The following is a 20,915-nucleotide window of genomic DNA, read 5'->3' on the forward strand; positions in this document are numbered from 1 at the left end:
TTTTTTATCTCCAATGAGATTTTTCGTATATATGCACGGCACAATCTATTAGCAAGTATGAATGGAGTAAGAGAGGGATGCATGGCAAGGCCATGCCCACCACGAGCGAGTAGGAAATGTTAGACATTGGGATCTAAATGCCTAATATAAGGGTGCCCAAAGTGGGCAAACTCACATCTTTTTGGCTGCATTTTAGCATATGGATTACATGCTTTGAAGCTTAACAAAGAGAAAATAAAGGGGCACATGACTTGGTAATTGAAAAGCCTTTATTTGGCAATTGAAGAGCCAAATGTTTGACAATGGAAAGCCATGAATGGGCTCAATAAATTAAGCTAATGGGATGGTGCATTTATTGTGAGTTTCATAAAGAAACTCTTATACATAAGCCCCCACACAGGCTTGATAACTAGAAGCCCAAGTTCAATTCAAAATACTCGGGTTCAAAATTCGACTCAAGATCGATCGAATCTTAATATTTCAAGCTCTAGCTTAATGCGATAAAAAAAATGTAAAGCCCAAGATCAACTCGGCTGGAATATCACTAAACCATACTCGAGCTCGAATTCGAGTCTTGATCTACTAATAAATATATACTAATAAATATATTATACATAAAACTAATATTATTAAAAATATATGTAAACTCAAATAGGCTGTGAGCTTTCAAACTAAGTATCTTGCTGCTGAAGCTGGAGTCGAAAACTACTCGAGCTTAACTCAAGCTCGATAATAGCTGAATCGAGTCGAGCTCGAATAACTCGCAAGCAACTTGACTTGTTTATCCCGAGTAGGCTAAGAATTTTGAGGAAAGAGGATAATGTGAGATTATTGTGTTTGGGTGCATGATGGGAGATGATTAGGGATGGCAGTCGGGCTTTAAGAATATCTAACCTCTATCTTTACTGTTAAGTTATAAAATCTATTTGTATTTAGACTGTTTACTAAATTATTTATATCCATTTTTACTTGATATTATTATTATTATTTTTTTTTTGTAATTCTGGGTCAGATACCCAATCCAATTCGAAAAAAGATTAATCGGGTAAGTTCAGGTATCCGATAGATTTATCATTTTTTTCAATGTGGCAGGTTTAAAATTTGTGGGTAAGTTTTTAATCAAATTTGGGACAAGATCGGATGGTAGAATTTTAAATAGGTTTGGGCATGGAGAGGATAAATTTACAAGTATCCTACTCACTGCCATTCCCAGAGGCAATTGTACAGAAAAAGCTAGAGGTCATCCGCTGGAACGCCATTCGACCTACTTGTTTGATGTGGGGGTTGGTGGTTATTTCAAAGATTTACGGGGCTTCTACCCAAAATAAAATAAAAAAAAGATTTACAGGGCTTGACTAACACCATCAACCAGTTCACGAACCATAATACCAACCTGATGAAACGAGTGGGTGATCCCTAGCAGCACTCTTTTATCAATAGATCATAAATGGGGCTAGTCCAATAATTGAGCTGGTTCTCCTACAAGGATTCAAGTAACATCTTTCGTAAAAAATATTATGATTTGATGTCTTGAAATTCGATCCACATTGAGTCTACAGTGAGGTCCGCGATGAAAAAAGGGGTCCAACGAGATCAAGATGACCCCAAACAGAGCTCGGATGGAGGAGATACGAGCTTTTGAAGCTTGCACGTGTCCGAGGTGATGGAGGACCGTCGGCAGCTAGCGGTGCGGCCGCAGGCGATGGAGCGCGGCTCGGACAGGCGCGCGGCCCAGCCCACGCGCAGGCGCATGGGGCGCAGCTCGGGCCCAGGCGTCCAGTGCGGGCGCGGCCTAGGCTCGCATGTACGGGCCGACCCAGGCCCAGGCATCGTGCCTGGGCCTGTACCCCGATCCACGGTGGATCGAGCGGTCCATGGCGGACCACATGGACTGCCTGGGCATTTCTCAGGTATTTCGTGCAGTCTATGGTACTATTCTGTGGATCGATCATGATCGAACGATCCAGGGACGTCCCGATCTCGATCCGACGGCTGGAGGACGTTATCTAAGGTTTATTTGAGCCAGATTAGGATTTCTAATTTTAATCTAACCCTTGTTTAAGGCCTATAAAGGCCAGTGTGTGGCTGGTTTCTCGTGGACGCGGGAAGGCTTCACGTGGAAAATAAATCAGAACCTGAGAAGAAGAGAGAGGTGCGAGGTCGTTGAGAGAGGAGCAGGAGGCTCCTAGATAGCGGACACCGGTCGCTTTAGGGGTTCAGAGGGATTTTTCAAGAGAGAGAGCTTTTGTGAGGAAGAACTTCAGGTGAGAGAGAAATTAGATATACGAGGGTTGAGGGTGAGATCTCCTCTTATAAAATTTCTTTTTCATAGTGAAGTTTGCATGCCCCGTGGAGGCAACTCCTTTTGTGGCTGATCCACGTATTTTGATTATTTTTGTTTTATTTTTTTTCTTCCTGCTGCATCGTATGGTACCGAAAAAATCTTGGGAGGCGGTGTCCTGGTCAGACATTCATCCAACAAATGGTATCAGAGCAAGGCGGTACAAAGACGCAGATTGCAGCGGTGGTGAGCAAGACTGAAGATGGAGAAGACAGGATCAATCAAGATGAAGATTAACAAATTTGATGGTAAGAGCAATTTCTCCTTGTGGCAGGCAAGGGTGAAGGACGTGCTCATCCAACAGGGGTTGATCTATGCTCTCTTGTGCGAGGAGAAGCTAACCACCATGGAGGTGCGGGATTGGAATGTTGGGAATAGTGTCCCAAAGTCAATCATCAGTCTGTTGATGGTTGTACTCATTTTTATATATGTACATGAATTATGAATTAATAAAAATTATTTTGATATTTTTCATCACAAAATGTTTCATCTTCTAATTAACTCTTATGTTGTGGTGAAGTCCTTAGGACTATTTAGATTCGACAAAGGAGGATTTGTCGTTTAGTCCTTAAATCTGTTCGCGACCAAATGATATGTTGTTACCAAGGACGACAACGTTTATCAAACATAGGTCGTTGTGTGCCATATAGGTTGGTTGTTCTCTTAACCAATGAGTGTGGAGACACTGGTATGGCCTACAGGTGAGATGTAAGGGTACATCTGCACTGAACGTGACCGACTCTGGAGCTATTTCTGCTGTCAAGATTTGCTCCGATGGAATATGGATATAAATATCCCTCCGACCTAAGACCGCCACGGTGACTTGCAAGCAACTCACTGTACTTAGACACTGGACTACCTGAATTTCTAATTCAGTGACGGAAGGCTGTTGGGTGTAGTCAAGTACTTGACTTGTCGGTGCGTGTGTCAAGATAGGATTGACCACTCTAGTTCAGGAGCTGTGTACAGTCGTGTTTCAATTTAGCAAAATCTTGGCCAGGGTAGTCTTTGTGAGGAGTCACAGGACTGTTTGAGTTGAGCACGATTCGGATGATCTAATCAGGGTTGACAGTTTAACCCTGAGTCGTCCTAAACACAGAAGTCAAAAGGATGAATTATACAGTAACCATATTCATGTAGGTTCTGAGTTTGTGATTGCGACTATTCGACCTATCTGATCGTCGGGTATCATTGCTAGATGGTTACTTCGATTAGTACAGGAATTGGTTTCTGTGCTACCGGCTTAGGTTCGAACCTACGGGATCACACATATTAGAGGTTCCTATCTGATCTGATGGCTGATGAAGAGTTCTAATACTCGTGGACTATGAGTCCTACGTGTCTGGGACTCTGTGATCGAGAATCAGGATTCTCTGATCACGAGTCCCACATATTTTGGGTATCGGGGTCAAGAGTCCCACTGGTTTGGGACTTTTCGATCAGGGTTATATATCGATGAATTCTGATGCTCGATTATCCATCGGATTTGGATTCAATATTTATGAGAGGTTTAATTAGTAATTTGATCGCTAATTAACTCAATTTGATTGAGTACTTATTTTTGAATCAAGTCCAATTGAATTAAATTCAGTTGGATTTGACCCGATTAGGTTAAGAGTTGACCTAATCGTCGAGATGGTTTGGTCCCTGATTTGATCAGGGGTTGGGCTTAATCATTTCTTGATTTGATTAGAATTTTATTGAGCCTAATTAAGCATAATTTAGTTGGATTTAAATTAGTCTAATTGGGCCTAACTTATTTGGTTCAATTAGGTTGGTTTAAATAATGAAACTACCTTGATCCATTCTCCCTGCGCCACCTCACTTCCACTGCGCCCATTTGAATTCATGAGAAGAAAGTTCTCATGAATTTTTCCTCATGCAAAGCCCTCCTCACGCCCTACTTTAATGCGCCAAATGAGTGGATAAGGATGATTGGTTGACCATTCAAATTCAAAACAAAGTTGAATTTGAATGAGCAACCAATCTTAGCGCCTTGACCTTATCCTCTTTTAGCATCCCATTTATTACACGAGAAAATATTTCTTATGAAATCACTCACGTACAAATTAAGCCACGCCCTCCTCTTCTCACGTCCTTAGTGGATAGGGATAAATTGATTTCCATTTGAATTCAAAATTTGATTTGAATTCAAATGTGCAATTACTCATCTTTATCCTCTCACGTGGATAAGACGTTTGACATTATTTTAAAAGGAAGAGAAGAGTGGGGCGTGTAAAAAAAAAATTTTGGAGAGAAAATCTGGGCGTGAGGAATCCTTGTGTGCAAGGTGAAGGTCTATATCCTTCCGAGAGAAAGAAATAAAAGAAAGAAAAAGTGTGCGCAGAGTTTCAGTGAGTTCTTCAGGGTTTCAACCTGGAGTTCGGAAAGTGAGAAGGTGAGCTACGAGTGTCGTGAGTCCACCAAATTTTAGAGAGATCTTCAACATCCTCTCAAACACGTCTGCTGACGATCCAGAGCATCCGAAGAATCGGTAGACATCGATCGAAGGAGTTCGATCAGCATCGGCCATCGAAAGGGCTCTACAACGAGCTAGTACTCGTGAGGAGTCGATCAGACCGGGAGCTTTGTGTGGATGATCCACAAAGGTCAGACACATTATGTGGTTACATTGCGACGATCAGAGTCTCCTGACGATGATCAGATGGCGGCGATCTACTATCCGCACAAAGGTATTGTATTCTGAACATATTATAGTAAAGTGTTTACTGTTCAAATTCGAATTTCAAATTTAAATGCATGCATGCTATATATCATATTTAGATCCTAGTATAGGATAAATTTTTATTAATTAATTATATTAATTAATAATTTTCACTGTAAAATAGTAATTTTGAAAAAAATTTAAAATTATCATTTTACCCTTGCACTGAATTTTCTCCACAAATGGTATCAGAGCAGGTTTTTAAATATGATATATATATTTGCATGCGTAGATTAAGTTGTAATCTAAAAGTTTAAATTTAAAATTTAAAATTTAAAATTTAAATTTTGAAAATTATTCAAATTCAAAATTCAAAATTTAAAAATTTAAAATTCAAAAAGTTGAAATTTAAAATTTGATTGAAATTTAAAATTTAAAATTTAAAATTTAAAATTCAAAAATTTAAAATTTGAAATTTAAAATTTGTTTGAAATTTAAAATTCAAAATTTAAAATTTAAAATTTAAAATTTAAAATTGATATATTTAGATATACTTGATCCAAGTAGCAAGTAATCGAATTGGATTGGTTGCCATGGTCGTCCGGTCATAGGAGAAAAATAGAATTTAAAGACTCTCTTTCCATTCGATGGGGTTTCCTATGGCGGTAGGGGTGCCGATGCAATTATATCCCATGCAGATGAAGTAGCGAAAGAAATATTCATGATTTATTTTGATTGAGTTATTTTCTGTTATGTAATTAGCAATAGGATTGCTATTTATGAAATATGCTGATCTATTTGTGTAATGAGTCAACATATTGGTGGACAAAAAATAAAATTTTTTAAATTTAAAAATTATTTTTGAAATGCCAAATCCTGACCCATCAGTCCAAATACTTAATTAAAAGAATTAAGTATTGTCTAGTAAGTCTAAAATTGTGAATTAAGACCTAAGACAATTGCATAAACTTGTGAGTCAATGGGTTAGATGGATTAGGTCCATAATTGGGTTAGACCTAAGATTAGCTTAAAGAAATGGACTAAATTAGAGTAATTGATCAAATCTAATCAAAAGTTAAATTAGATTAGGTCAAGGATACTTTAGACTCAACTCCAATAGTTATAGTTGAATGGGTCCATGTCTTTAACTAGATCAAGATACTTAATTCATGGCTATGTGGTGGAACTCTATTTACTAAGTTGATCAAATTAAAACTAATGAACCGGTTGGTGTCTAAGGTAAGTTTGACAGTTTGACCAGTGATTTTTAAGCGGAAGCTACTCGCAGTGATTTGATCTCTGACGAGTTAATGGCTTATCCCCACCACTGATCTCACTTACTTGGCCAACTTGGTGAATTAGGTTTTGATTAGATCACTTGGTGATTAGGGCTCACCCATGTCATTAGATAAATCAGTTTGACTGATTTAGATGCTCCTAATGCCAGCTTTAAGTAAATTCTTTTTAATCTGACTTGGTGAAGTCAGTGGGAGGATTGAAATTGGTCGGATATTTTCTTCTCTTCGATTCTTTAATAAAATTCTTAAAAATTATTAGGTCCTAAAAATGATTAAGTTATATTGATAACTAAGTCATAGCCTCCCATTAAGTGAGTGATAATGAGTCCATTAGTTTAATAATCATTGGAGGCCCAAAGGTTTGGTGCTTATTGACTAATAGAATTATCATTCATAGTATGATAATTTGGTTTGAGTCTTTTTGAAGGTGGTTAGGTTGGCCGACCAAAGTCGGGCTTGATCATTTATTGGTCCGATTCACCAAATCAAATCATGTTAATGGTTGGACCTAACCAGATTTTTTCAGTGGAGGCCAAAGCCTACTGATTAGGTTCTGGGGCAAAATTAATTACTAGAAGTTATTTAGAGAAACAACTGGTTATGAACCTACCCATAGATGCACATGGGTTGACCAACCAAAGTTGGGCTTGTGTGTAGTTTGTGTGGATTCTAGTACCCACTAAAGAATTAAAGTAATTCTTCGAATTGGAGGTTGAGGCTATCAATTCGTAAAAATACTGGGAGAAACTTTAGACTAGAGTCTAAATCTTTAGTATTAATAATTTATGTACTAATATAGGTCTGATTTTTCTTTATGCAGCTATGGCCACTACCCTGCCGCTCCGGTCATTATTAGATAATGACAAGCTCATGGGACCTAATTTCGATAGCTGGTATCAAAAATTAAAAATCATCCTTGAGCATGAGCGGATCCTTTATGTAGTAACGGATCCAGCACCTGAGGAGCCAGTCCTGAACGCTAGAGGGACGGTCCGAGATACTTATCAGAAGTGGCTCAACGACCGCACCAACGTCTGGTGCATTATGCTGGCGGTAATGAATGATGAGTTCAGTCGCAGGATCGAGAACGTCCAGTCACAAGAGATGCTTCAAATGTTGAACGACTCTTTTGGCACGTCTGACGATGTTGAAAGGCACAAAACTAGTTGTGCCATTTTCAATGCTCGGATGAGGGATGGAGCCTCAGTCATTGATCATGTACTATACATGATCGAAATAATTGAGCGTCTAAATAAACTGGGTTTTTCCCTACACGAGTAGCTCGATAAGGATGCGATCTTTAATTCTCTGTCCAAGTCTTTCCTTCCCTTCCTTACTCATTTTCGAATGACAAAGCCTGCAGTGAACTACCACGGCTTGTTGGGGTTGCTGCAGAACTTTGAGAAGGATCACCAGCTCCATAAGGAGTCGGTGAATGTTGTGGGAGGGTCTTCTTCTGGTCGTCAATCCTTTAAGAAAGGGAAGAAGAACAAGAAGAAGAAGAATAAAAAGGTGCAACTGCATGCTGGGACGTCTGCACAGGGTCAGACCAAGAAGCGCAAGCCCGACCAGAGCCAGGCGGAGTGCTTCTTTTGCAAGAAGCAGGAGCACTGGAAGAGGAACTGTCCTTTATACATTGCCTCACTGGACCCGAACAGACCAAAGAAGAAGTAAGGTACTTATATGATAACACCTTGCAACTTTTCCATTTGTGATACTACTGTCTGGGTATTGGATACCGGAAGTCCTTATCATATTTGCAATTCGATGCAGGGTCTGCAGGTCAATAGGAGATTTGATGAATGCGAGAGGTTCCTGAACGTTGGAGATGGAAGCAAAGTTTCAGTTCTAGCATTAGGAATCATGAACCTTATAATCAATTCTCGAAATATAATTCTGAGTGAATGTCACTATTGTCCAAGCTTTTTATTAAATATTATTTCTGTAGGCTTTTTGGTCATGAACGGTTATCAATTTTTAATAAAAGGAAATGTTTGCAATATCATTTTGAATGGTGTTACAATATTTATTGGATAACTTTATAATAGAATTTATTTTCTATTACAACCTGTTAATGTGGTTCAAACCTTCGGTAAACGTCCTATAATAGATAATGTGTCCGAAGTCTACCTTTGGCACTGTAGGCTAGGTCATATCAATAAGAACAAGATAAACAGGTTGGCTCAAGAAGGAATTTTTGAAGTAGGTGATTGTGAATCACTTCCAACCTGTGAGTCCTGTCTTCTTGGTAAAATGACCAAGTCACCTTTTACTCGAAAAGGTGAGCGAGCCAGTGAACTCTTGGGTCTGGTACATTCTGATGTATGTGGACCCATGAGCACAAGTGCAAGAGGTGGATATTTCTACTTCATAACCTTCACAGACGACCTATCGAGGTATGGGTATGTCTATTTAATGAAGCATAAGTCGGAGTCGTTTGAAATGTTCAAACTATTCCGAAATGAGGTAGAAAAACAAACTAGGAAGTACATTAAAACTCTTCGATCTGATCGAGGAGGTGAATACCTTTCCAATGAGTTTCTAACATATCTTGGGAAGAATGGGATTCTCTCTCAATAGACTCCTTCTGGAATACCACAGCATAATGGTGTATCTGAAAGGAGGAATCAGACCTTGTTGGACATGGTTCGATCCATAATGGGGTTTGCTGGTCTGCCGATCTCTCTCTGGGGATATGTGCTCGAATCGGCTTGTTATCTTCTAAATAGAGTTTCGAGTAAGTCTGTAACCAAAACGCTATATGAGATATGGATATGACGTAAGTCAGTACTCTCACACTTTAGGATTTGGGGATGTCCGACTTATGTTAAACATTTAACTACGGACAAGCTAGGACCTAGGTCTGATAAGTATAATTTTATAGGATACCCAAAAGAGATCAAAAGGTATTATTTCTACCTGACTGATGAGTAAAAAGTATTTGTCAGCCTTAAGGCAATCTTTTTGGAAAAAGAGTTTCTTGGTGAAGGGACTGTTGCCTCTAAGGTCGAACTTGATGAAGTTCGACAGGTGAAAAAATTGACACAAGTTGCTGAACCTGAATCAGATTTGATTAGATCAAATTCGAAGTCCATTGTTCAAGCACCCTTAAGGCGATCTGGTAGAATATCACGTCAACCGGACAGATACTATGGTTTCTTGGTCTGGGACGACGATCCTATCAAACTTGATGAAAACGATGAGGATTTGATCACCTACATGGATGCAATGCAGAGATCCGACTCTGAGAAATGGCTAGAGGCCATGAAATCCGAAATGGAGTCCATGAAGGTCAACGATGTGTGGATATTGGTTGACCCACCTGAAGGAGTAAAATCCATAGGGTGTAAGTGGGTCTTCAAGAGGAAGAGGGACGCAGACGGAAAGGTGGAAACCTATAAAGTCCGTCTGGTTGCCAAGGGATATCGTCAACGTTATGGTATAGACTATGACGAGATATTTTCTCCTGTGGCAATGCTCAAATCCATTCGGATTATGCTTGCGATAGCTGTTCATCTGGACTATGAAATCTGACAGATGGATGTAAAGACAGCTTTCCTAAATGGAGAGCTGGATGAAGAGGTGTATATGATACAACCTGAAGGATTAACATCCACTGATGAGTCTAAGGTGTGCAGACTACAGAGGTCTATTTATGGACTTAAGCAGGCATCCCGGAGTTGGAACATACATTTTGATAGGATGATCAAGACATATGGCTTCGTTAAGAACGGAGAAGAGCCTTGCATTTATAAGTGGGCTAATGGTCCAGTAGTGGTATTTCTTGTATTGTATGTGGATGATATTCTCTTAATCGAGAATGATGTCCCTGCATTACAGGGAATAAAGATTTGGCTTCGTCACAGTTCTCCATGAAGGATTTGAAAGAAGCTTCCTAAATCCTAGGGATGAGGATCTATAGGGATAGATCTAAAAGGTTGCTTGGTTTATCCCAGTCTACGTACATAGATACTATGCTGAAGAGGTTCAGCATGGAGAATTTTAAGAAAGGCTATCTACCGATAGGCCATGAAATTTCTCTCTTGAAGAGGGATTGTCCGATAATACCTCAAGAGAAAGAGCGTATGGGTAGGATTCCATATGCTTCGACAGTGGGATCTATCATGTATGCCATGATATGTACACGATCAGATATGGCATACTCACTAGGGGTAGTGAGTAGATACCAATCTGATCCAGGGGAGAATCATTGGAAGGTTATTAAAATCATCCTGAAGTATTTAAGAAATACTAAGGATCAGTGGCTTGTTTATGGTGAATCGGACTTGAGACTTATAGAGTTTACAGACTCTAATTTTTAGTCTGATCACGATGACAGCAAAAGTGTGTCGGGATTTATTTTTAACCTTAATGGTGGGGCTATCTGCTGGAAGAGTTCCAAGCAACACACAGTGGCTGATTCAGTTTGCGAGGCGGAGTATGTTGCTGCATCAGATGCTGCCAAAGAAGCGGTGTGGCCGAGAAAATTCATCACCGAGCTCGGAGTAGCACCCTTCCTTGTTGGTCCAGTTCTGCTCTACTGTGACAGCTCTGGAGCCATTACTCAGGTGAAGGAACCTAAGGCACACCAGCGGACGAAGCATATTCTGCGCCGCTACCATCTCATCCGAGAAATTATGGATCGAGGTGACGTTGACCTTCAGAAGATCGACGGAAAGGAGAACCTGGTTGACCCATTCACTAAAGCCATTGCGGTGAAAGAGTTTGACAACTACAAGTCGAAGATGGGTATTAGATACTGCACCGATTGGCTTTAGGCCAAGTGGGAGATTGTTGGGGATAGTATCTCAAAGCCAATCGTCAGCCTGTTGACGGTTGTGCTCATTTTTGTATATATACATAAATTATAAATTAATAAAAATTATTTTGATATTTTTTATCACAAAATGTTTCATCTTCTAATGAACTCGTATGTTGTGGTGAAGTCCTTAGGACTATTTAGACTCGACAAAAGAGGATTTGTCGTTTAGTCTTTAAATCTATTCGCGACCAAATGATACGTTGTTACCAAGGACGACAACATTTATCAAGCATAGGTCATTGTGTGCCATATAGGTTGGTTGTCCTATTAACCAATGAATGTGGAGACACTGGTATAGCATACAGGTGAGATGTAAGGGTACATTTGTACTGAACGTGACCGACTCCAGAGCTATTTCTACTGTCAAGATTTGCTCCGATAGAATATGGGTATAAATATCCCTCCGACCTGAGACCACCACGGTGACTTGCAAGCAACTCACTGCACTTAGGCACTGGACTACCTGAATTTCTAATTCAGTGACGGAAGGCTGCTGGGTGTAGTCAAGTACTTGACTTGTCGGTACGTGTGTCAAGATGAGATTGACCACTCCAGTTCAGGAGCTGTGTACAGTCGTGTTTCAATTTAGCAAAACCTTGGTCAGGGTAGTCTTTGTGAGGAGTCACAGGACTGTTTGAGTTGAGCACGATTCGGATGATCTAATCAGGGTTGACAGTTTAATCCTGAGTCATCCTAAACACAGAGATCAAAAGGATGAATTATACAGTAACCATATTCACGTAGGTTCTGAGTGTTGCGATTGCGACTATTCGATCTATCCAGTCGTCGGGTACCATTGCTAGATGGTCACTTCGATTAGTACAGGAATTGATTTCTGTGCTACCGACTTAGGTTCGAACCTGTGGGGTCACACACATTAGAGGTTCCTATCTGATCTGATGGCTGATGAAGAGTCCTAATGCTCGTGGACTATGAGTCCTACGTGTCTGGGACTCTGTGATCGAGAATCAGGATTCTCTGATTATGAGTCCCACACATTTTGGGTACCGGGATCGAGTCCCACTGGTTTGGGACTCTTCAATCAGGATTACATATCGATGAATTTTGATACCCAATTACCCATCGAATTTGGACTCAATATTTACGAGAGGTTTAATTAGTGATTTGATCGCTAATTAACTCAATTTGATTGAGTAATTATTTTTGGATCAAGTCCAATTGAATTGGATTCAGTTGGGTTTGATCCGATTAGGTTAAGAGTTGACCTAATCATCGAGATGGTTTGGTCCCTAATTTGATCAGGGACTGGGCTTAATCATTTTCTGATTTGATTAGAATTTTATTAACCCTAATTAAGCCTAATTTTGTTGGATTTAAATTAGTCTAATTAGGCCTAACTTATTTGGTTCAATTAGGTTGGTTTAAATAATGAAACCACCTTGACCCATTCTCCCTGTGCCACCTCACTTCCACTGCGCCCATTTGACGGAGAGCCCAGCGCGAGGTGGAGCTTCGGGAGTCAGGTGGAGCCCAGAGCAAGATGAAGCTCCAGATGGAGGTGGATCGGGCACGAGACAGAAGACTCGGGAGGACGAGAGGCGACGTCGCAAGGTGAGATTTCTATTGCCGCAGGATGATGCCCCAAATAGGTCTCAGATCAGGAGGAGCACAGCATACGACGGAGATGGGATCGAGTGGTCTGGCTCGACTCCCATGTTTGCCCATCCATGATCAGCAGGTGATTGTCCCAGGGCATGGGGGCGAGGAGATCCAGAAGCTCTCGGAGTTGGGAGGAGGCAGAATATCGAGTCGAGGTGGAGGTTGTTAGAATTTGATGCCTCGAGATTCGATCTATATTGAGCCCACAGCGAGGTCCGTGATGAAAAATAGAGTCCAACGAGATCAAGATCACCCCAAATAAAGCTCGGATGGAGGAGATACGAGCTTTTGAAGCTTGCACGAGACCTGAGGCGACAGAGGATCGTCGACGGAGGCACGACGACAGGCGGCGGAGAGCGGCCCAGGCGGGGCCAATGTGCGGGTGCGTGGGGCGTGGCCCGGGCTCAGGCGCCCAGCATGGGCGTGGGCCGGCCTAGGCCCAGGCACTGCACCCGGGCTTGTACCCCGATCCATGGTGGATCGGGCGGTCCATGGCAGACCGCGTGGACCGCTTGGATATTTTTCAGACATTTCACGCAGTCCACGGTACTATTCTATGGACCGATCATGATCGAACGGTCCTGGGATGTCCCAGTTTCGGTTCGACGGTTGGAGGAGGTTATCTAAAGTTTATTTGAGTCATATTAGGATTTCTAATCCTAATCTAACTCTTGTTTAAGGCCTATAAAGGCCAGTGTGTGACTGGTTTCTCGTAGATGCCGAAAGGCTTTATGCGGAAAATAAATCAAAACCCGAAAAGAAGAGAGAGGCGCGAGGTCGCTGAGAGAGGAGCAGGAGGCTTTTGGACAGCGGACGCTGGTCGTTTCAGGGGTTTAGGGGGATTTTCTAAAAGAGAGAGCTTTTGTGAGAGAGAACTTTAGGTGAGAGAAAAATTGAATGTACGAGGGTTGAGGGTGAGATCTTCTCTTATAAATTTTTTTTTTCATAGTGAAGTTTGCATATCCCATGAAAGTGACTCCTCTTGTGGTCGATCTACGTATTTTGATTGTTTTTATTTTATTTCTCCTTTCTTTCTGCTGTATCACGTGGTACTGAAAAAGTTTTGAAAAATAATATCCTGATCAAACATCCATCCAATAAAAAATGATCGATGTTCTTTGACGATCTCAATCGTTAGATTAATTTTATATATTTTTTAAAATATGATGAATCTCTTCCATTCATTCATAATATTGATCATGCAGCTCATGCCATATTTTGAAAGGTGCACAAAGCATGGTTAAAGATTGTGAAAAAAAAAAAAAATCAATTATTCTTGCATGCCACAAGTACCTCGCAGAACATACAACAGCCAGGAGGAACAATCCAAGAGCGACACGTGTGAGCGTTGTAAGGGACACCGCTGGTCTCGGAGAGTCGGGGACACGTTTTTATTTGGTCCGCTGATCTGTATACTTCCCGCCAGCCTGCAAAATTCTACGGCATTGTTGTTGTAGAGCCATAAATGTGGCTGCACAATTCTGTCCCATCTTTATCCCTTTCATGCAGAAAATGTGAAGAAAATGTGAGTTTGTACGTAACATGCAGAGAGAAAGCTCCTCTGAGGCAGAGAAGGGCACTGGCAATGCGGGCTTTTTGTTTTTCTTTTTTCTTTTTTGGTCGGGCTGTTATATCGGGAAAAAACCAAATAGCAGCTGCAAGATAATGGTCTCTCTCAGGTCACCATTCCCATAGTTGATCGAGACGTGCAATTTCACGAGAGTACCAACTTAAAAAATCGAGGTCTCATTTCATGTTTGAAAACTAAATATTTCTTTAATGAATCTGTGGACCCTCGCGCTCGCACAAAAAAGAAAAAAAAAAAAAAAGAAGAAGAGGATTTCATCCTCATTTTAAAAACAGTATTATTATATTAATTTATTTACTTTATATGTTGAAATAAATTGGATATCTTTGTCTTGACGGGAAGTTTATTCTTATAGAGATTGCTCTGCTTTATGTTCATCGAGCAGCCTTTATTCCTTCCATCTAGAAATAATGTCAGGGTCTTTTTGGCAAATATAGTGAGCTATTTGCATTAAATACGAACCACGGGACCGGACGTGGCCTTTTTAGAGTGCTGGCAGCAATCCTGTGCCCCTACTCTTCTTTAATTACCAACAAGTGTCTCGCAAATCTCATTGAAAGTGAGAAATTAGTGGAGAGTTCAGCAATGCCTAGGAAGATTGAGAAAAAGAAGATGGTTGATTTATTTCATGATCGCACGACTCGATCCAAACATCCACAATCAGCTATTTTTTTTACTATAAATTTTTTATCGGTGCAAATTTTACGCCATAGAATGCTATACATAAGTAGATTGGATCTGTATGAAATATTATGATCCAATAGAAAGCATTAATTTTTTTTTTAAAAAAATTTAATATTTGTTAAAATAAATTTAATGACTCCTCTTCTCTCGGCTAAAATACAATCCTCGTTAAAATAAATCTAATGACCCTTCTCCTCTCCTCTCCGATTAAAAGCTGCAACATGATAATTTCTTGAGTTATTAATTAAATATTTTTGACTTTACTTTGTTTTTTTTATTATTAAATATTTGATAGGCTAAGAGAGGATGTAACAAAACAATGCAAATGACAGAGACAACAAATCTTTTCCTTATATGTTGGCTTTGAGTAGTTGTTCCTACTTGGCTATTGTTTTATGGCAAAAATATTCTTCTTTGGATTTTTTTTAATAGCATTTTAACCTGATTTAAGATCCTTCTTTCTGGTCCTATATTTAGTGTAGAAAGTAAGCAATCATATTAGACCAAATAATAATCTTCATGCCCAATCATTACTTTATTACGAAGTATCCACTATACTATTCCTTTTGTTACTTCATCAGTGGTGCGCTAAGCTCTCTCTTTGCTTTATTATGAAACAATTTTCCTATATGACAAGAAGATTTGACAATATAATGAAATATAATACGAGTATTCACACTTCTCAATTACTTATTATATGTTTCATAGATAAGTCAAACTATTAGATCAATACTTCTCAGTTATTTTGTATTCTTATTTCCATCTTCCAATGTTCAAGAAAAAAGATTGTACTCTCTCTTAGGTATTTCCACAAACACTTGTTATATAGTGAAAAACTAATAAATTTATATAAAGCATGGCCCGTGAAAAATGGAAGAAATAAAGATGTTAGGGATGATGGTAATAAATATGGAGTGTATCTTTGTTAGCGTGGTGAGTGAACAATGGTGACAAAAAATTGTAGCATCTTCTCAAAAAATATTGTTGATTGAGGAAGATTCAATGAGAGGAGAGAGTTGGCAGAATCCATTGGCATTTGCTAGGGAAGATGAGGCTAGATCCACTTGCTATTCTAACGTAGACAAATATTTTTTTAATAAAGGAGTGTTGCAACGAAGAGGAGAGGAGAAGCACTACGAGGATGGTCGAATCCTCTGCAAAGGAGAAGCACGAGGCAAAATGGTCATTTAATTTATTTTACGGATGGGAGAGAAGGGTCATTAAATTTATTTTAACGAAGGTTATTTTTTAATCATAGAGGAAAGGAAAGGGTCATTAAATTTATTTTAATGAGGATCATTAAAATCTTTCAAATTAAAATTTTAATTCTCTTCATTGGATCCACAACATTCCATATGGATCCAATCCACCTATGTGTAGCACTCTATGATTCAAAAATTTACACTGTAGAGAATCCATGCCTCTTTCTTTCATAGCAATTCTGATCTTCCAACAATTCATGGGATTTAATGCTATAATGTTTTACACACTTGTCTTACTCTGGACTATCGGATTTAAAATCAAAGGTTTTACTTTTGTGCATATTCATTGTATTTTATTTAAAAATTAAAATGAATTTCACCTATGAAGTGTATTATAGGAACATAGTAGGTCACCTACTGTCAACTAATTACATTGTCATATTTTTAAGAAAAATTTGAAATAGACAGACATGCAATTTAATATTGAACCATATCAACTGCTTGGATCCTTTAGACACTCATTACCGTAGCCTGTCTCTCTCCAAGTTCTCAGTCATGGACACCTGCTAAAGCAATAGCATATATACAAGCTCATTCTCTTCCCTCCCCGCACACCTGGCCCCCACCCTCCATCATGGTGGGACTTGGTGGATATAGTTATATATTGAGAAACCCTATCAATACCATGCAAAGACCCATTTGAGTTGATCACAAACGGATTATGATATTTATGATTAAATTTAAATGAATTTAGACTCTTAATTTAGTAAGATATTAGAGCTTAAATGAAAAAAGTCTATAACAATTTGTGTGGATGTGTATTTAGTCCTATATCAATATATATTGAGAAGATCTTGAATATTTATGCACCATCAATAAATCTAAATAGCATAGTTTACTATTTTTTAAAGGTAAGATTCTGAACTCTGATAGAAGTCATGGCTCATTAATGAAACTTTTATTTTCTCATCTCGAACAAAATTCTACATTCAGGTCAAAGCTCTAACCCATAACTAACACATTGAAGTTTGGGCAAAAAAATTGACCCCTTTCTAATCCAAATTAAACAACCTTGACCTAAACCAAGTTGGATTGGGACAACTTTTATTTTCAGGTTAATAATTGCCACCCTTTGGCATAAGATCCGTAGCAACGATTGCAGCAGAATAATGTTATTTAGGGGAACTTAAACTGCAACGATCGTGGTTACAATGTCCAACTTGTGTCTTCTAAATTAGTGGAAATAATGATTTTTGAAAAAAAAAAAGAAAAAAAAAAAGAAAGGGAACCAAGGAAGAGACTGGTGGCTGATCACACAAGTTCGAAAATAAATGCAATTATTTTAATATTTAGCTACCCATGTCCTTGCCATAAAATGTTTGCTCTCTCTTTTGCAGCATCCTCACTGGATTACTAAATTTCTTGATGATGTCTTCTATCAAACGAATTCACATAACACGCTTGTGTTTTAAAACTGGAGCAAAACATCATACTTCAATAATATACTCTCACTTAAATCATTGCCTGACATTCCAAACCTCATCATCTATTTTATCTTCTCACCCATTTTTATCTTCCTAAACATCATACTTCAATCATCACCCAATTTAAATCATTGTGTCAAAATTCCCAAACCTCATGCTTCTACTCTTCTCCCTCCATCCAATCTTCCCCCTGGTTTCTACCTACTGATGAGCACATCATCTGGTAAATTCCAATCTACGCCGAGATTAGAATTTGACACTTGACCTGCTTGGTGACACCCTCCGAGTGTGCCCTCTGTATCTTCTTTTCCTCCTTAAGGCAGTATCTGGTTAACTGTTTTCGCATGCACCTTGCTCCTTTTAATGAAACCCCAAAAAAATTAAAAAATAAAAAAATTCCTTGTTGACATGACATGCAATAATGGGGTCATCAATAACACGTGGGAAGCACAAGTTGACACTTGAAAAAAAAAAAATATTAGAAAAGACCATGCGTAACTTTAAGTTAAAAAGGAAAAAAATACACCAAAGTAAACTCTCCAAGAGCGCGCTCTCTCTCCCTCCCTCCCTCTTCACGTGATTCAGCCCCGCATGCAGGTGGCTGCCATAATTCGCACCATCCTCCAACCTGTGGCGTTGCATCAGACTGGGTTACAAAAGAACACGACACCATCATAAAGGTGGCGTGGGTCCTTCTACGTACGTAGGACCACCAACCCCAAAGGACGAGGGGAGACCAGCACGCTACTACAACGCCCAACCACAACACCCCAAAGTAATCCATTCCACATGGCACGAGGAGATTGGTGTGGATTCGTCCACTCCGTGGCAACAGCTCTTGTATTCGGTACGAGTGTTGATGTATATTTTTGTGTGTAAAGATTTCTTAAGCACCTAAGGTGAGTCATTGCCGCTGGGTGAAGGAATTCTTTCTTGCTACATTGTTCCCGCTGGGATCGGTTGGCATGTAGCAAGACATCATAAGAACAAGAACACGAGTAAGGAGACAAGGAAAGATGGTAAAACTCTGGGTTGGTTCTTTGAGCCTCTGCTCAGAGAAGGAAATGGAATACTATATTTCTTGGCATGAACGATGGGGTTAGAAGTGCCAGTGGGCATGCACGTCAGTGTCAATGGAACAAAAAAGGCTCGAGAGGGTTTGCTACTTTTCAAAAGAACCGAGGTCCTTGCATGGCATGCTAATAATGGTCACCAACTCACCATATGGGCCATGGAGGCAAGCACCATGGCGGTACTGTAGCAATGTATCATTTAGATATGGAAACAAGTTTAGTTTGAATCTTGATGTCGTGTTAGGAGTCAGGAAGAGGGATTTTTCCGTTGAAGAAGATGGCAGCAAGTGTGATCATGATCCGTGAACCGATGGATTTACCAGTAGGTTGTTCCACCAAGACCGAATTGGCGTGTTTCTTGTACAACACTTACTAGCAAAGAAAGATATTTCATGGGAATAATTCAATTGCCCTATTTGCAATATCTCATAGACCATATGCTTCGATAACTTTTGTGGCATATTTTCCATTTGTTCGAATAATATTTTATGAATATAGCTTGAGCCTTGCATAAAGCCAACACTTGGGTAATTATCGAGAAGCCTTGGTGTAAAACATGCAAATTGAGTAGCATGATAACTTACCAAAGTCATGGCAGCTATTGGCTACATAGGGAATCCATGATCTAGGGCACACTGTTGCAATCTCTAGACATGTGGAATATGTCACCAATTTGGTTGGCCTCTTAGGACATATTTGGATGCTAGCATCGGATATCTGCACATAACCTCATGTACCTTGGATAAAAGTGTGAGGCAGCTAGCGAAGGGTAAAAGGATGGAATCATACTTCTTCCTTAATCATACTTTTTTCATACTTTGCATCATTTTCTTCCTTAAATTGGTGTTTTCAAAAAATTACTACTTTCTTCCAAAAATAAAAGATTGATATAACAGCCTTGTGGATACAGGAAGTTAGGGTCTTTTTAGATGCTTATTAGTAGTCATGGATTTTACTTCTGAAAAATATAAGAGAAGGGCATGATCGAAAGAGATGGGGTTCTAATTAGAGTAACCAATAAGATTAAGTCAAAAATACCTCGAAAAAGGGATCATTGATCCTTGAAAAAAGAGAGATTCGCTACTCCATCTAGCTACCTTGATCCCTTTCAACACCCTTTTCATCATATTTTCCAAGAAGACCCATTGAAAGATTTTGTTATATAGATAATTTCTTTCGAGACCCAAGCATATGTTTGCCATCCCAATATTTGGTCTAAAGCTATCTCCATTTTCTAGGGAATATGAAATGTTGCCTCACCAACATCCCTTTACGTTAACCCGTATCTCATTCCACAGAAAAATACACATAAAATACACCTAAAACATATATTATATATACTTAATACAAACAACGGCACGTATTGGCTTGCATGCTATTATTTCTCACCTCTTAGATGAGAGATCAGGGTTAATTCAATTCCAATTAGCATTGGACCTCATTTCAGCCTTTGTTTACATGAGTCCCTATATTGTGAGATTAGACTTGATCTACCTTGGGGCATGGGTTCCAAGCAAGCGAGGCTGGTCGGGGGTCAAAAATTAGGGTGGCTTTTACCTCCCTATTCTCTTGAGCAATTACATATTATATACAAATCCAACATTTTGTTTGTCCTCAATTTCACAAAATGCTCATGATCTGAGGATCAAATTTCAGATCGAAGTCAAATCTAAAACATGTAATTACAATTAATAATGGCTTAGTTAAGTTGATCCACTTTAATTGCAAATTATTTCGCAAAGTAATCATTCACAAAAAGACCAAATTATTTCATAAAAATGATGAAAAATCTGTCCTTACTAAAAAATAGAGGAAACCAGGGTTCACGCATCTAACCCTCCCCACCAAGCTACAATAATGTTTGCCCTTATCCAAGCTATGTCATACCATAAAAAAGAAAGCTTGTAGCTGTGCTTTTGAGCGAACTATTGCATCTAGAAAAATGAACTTTACATTTAGCTCATCTAAAACAAACAAGGTGCAGCAAATAAGAGCCACTTGTTATGTGTTTGAACCATCATATATCAGTATGCCATCTGGCTATCATAACTATAACTACAAAAGACTGCTTGCCATCTAGAAACCACTTGCACCATACAAGTCCTCCCCCCCAACAGCCCCCCCCTCTCTTTCTCTCT

At 39.3% G+C, this 20,915-nt stretch overlaps 1 non-coding gene across 1 annotated transcript in view; it reads left to right on the top strand.

Moving 5' to 3' along the window:
- LOC105034124 (uncharacterized) overlaps positions 1-14,435 on the top strand; it is a 29,404-nt gene extending 14,969 nt beyond the window's left edge. Inside the window, exon 4 of the transcript XR_012138376.1 lies at positions 13,952-14,435. This is a non-coding gene — a transcript (uncharacterized protein). The remainder of the gene's footprint in view (positions 1-13,951) is intronic.
- Positions 14,436-20,915: the final 6,480 nt, after the last annotated feature.

This window comes from Elaeis guineensis, chromosome 2 (assembly GCF_000442705.2).
Source record: "Elaeis guineensis isolate ETL-2024a chromosome 2, EG11, whole genome shotgun sequence".
Lineage (NCBI taxonomy): Eukaryota > Viridiplantae > Streptophyta > Magnoliopsida > Arecales > Arecaceae > Elaeis > Elaeis guineensis.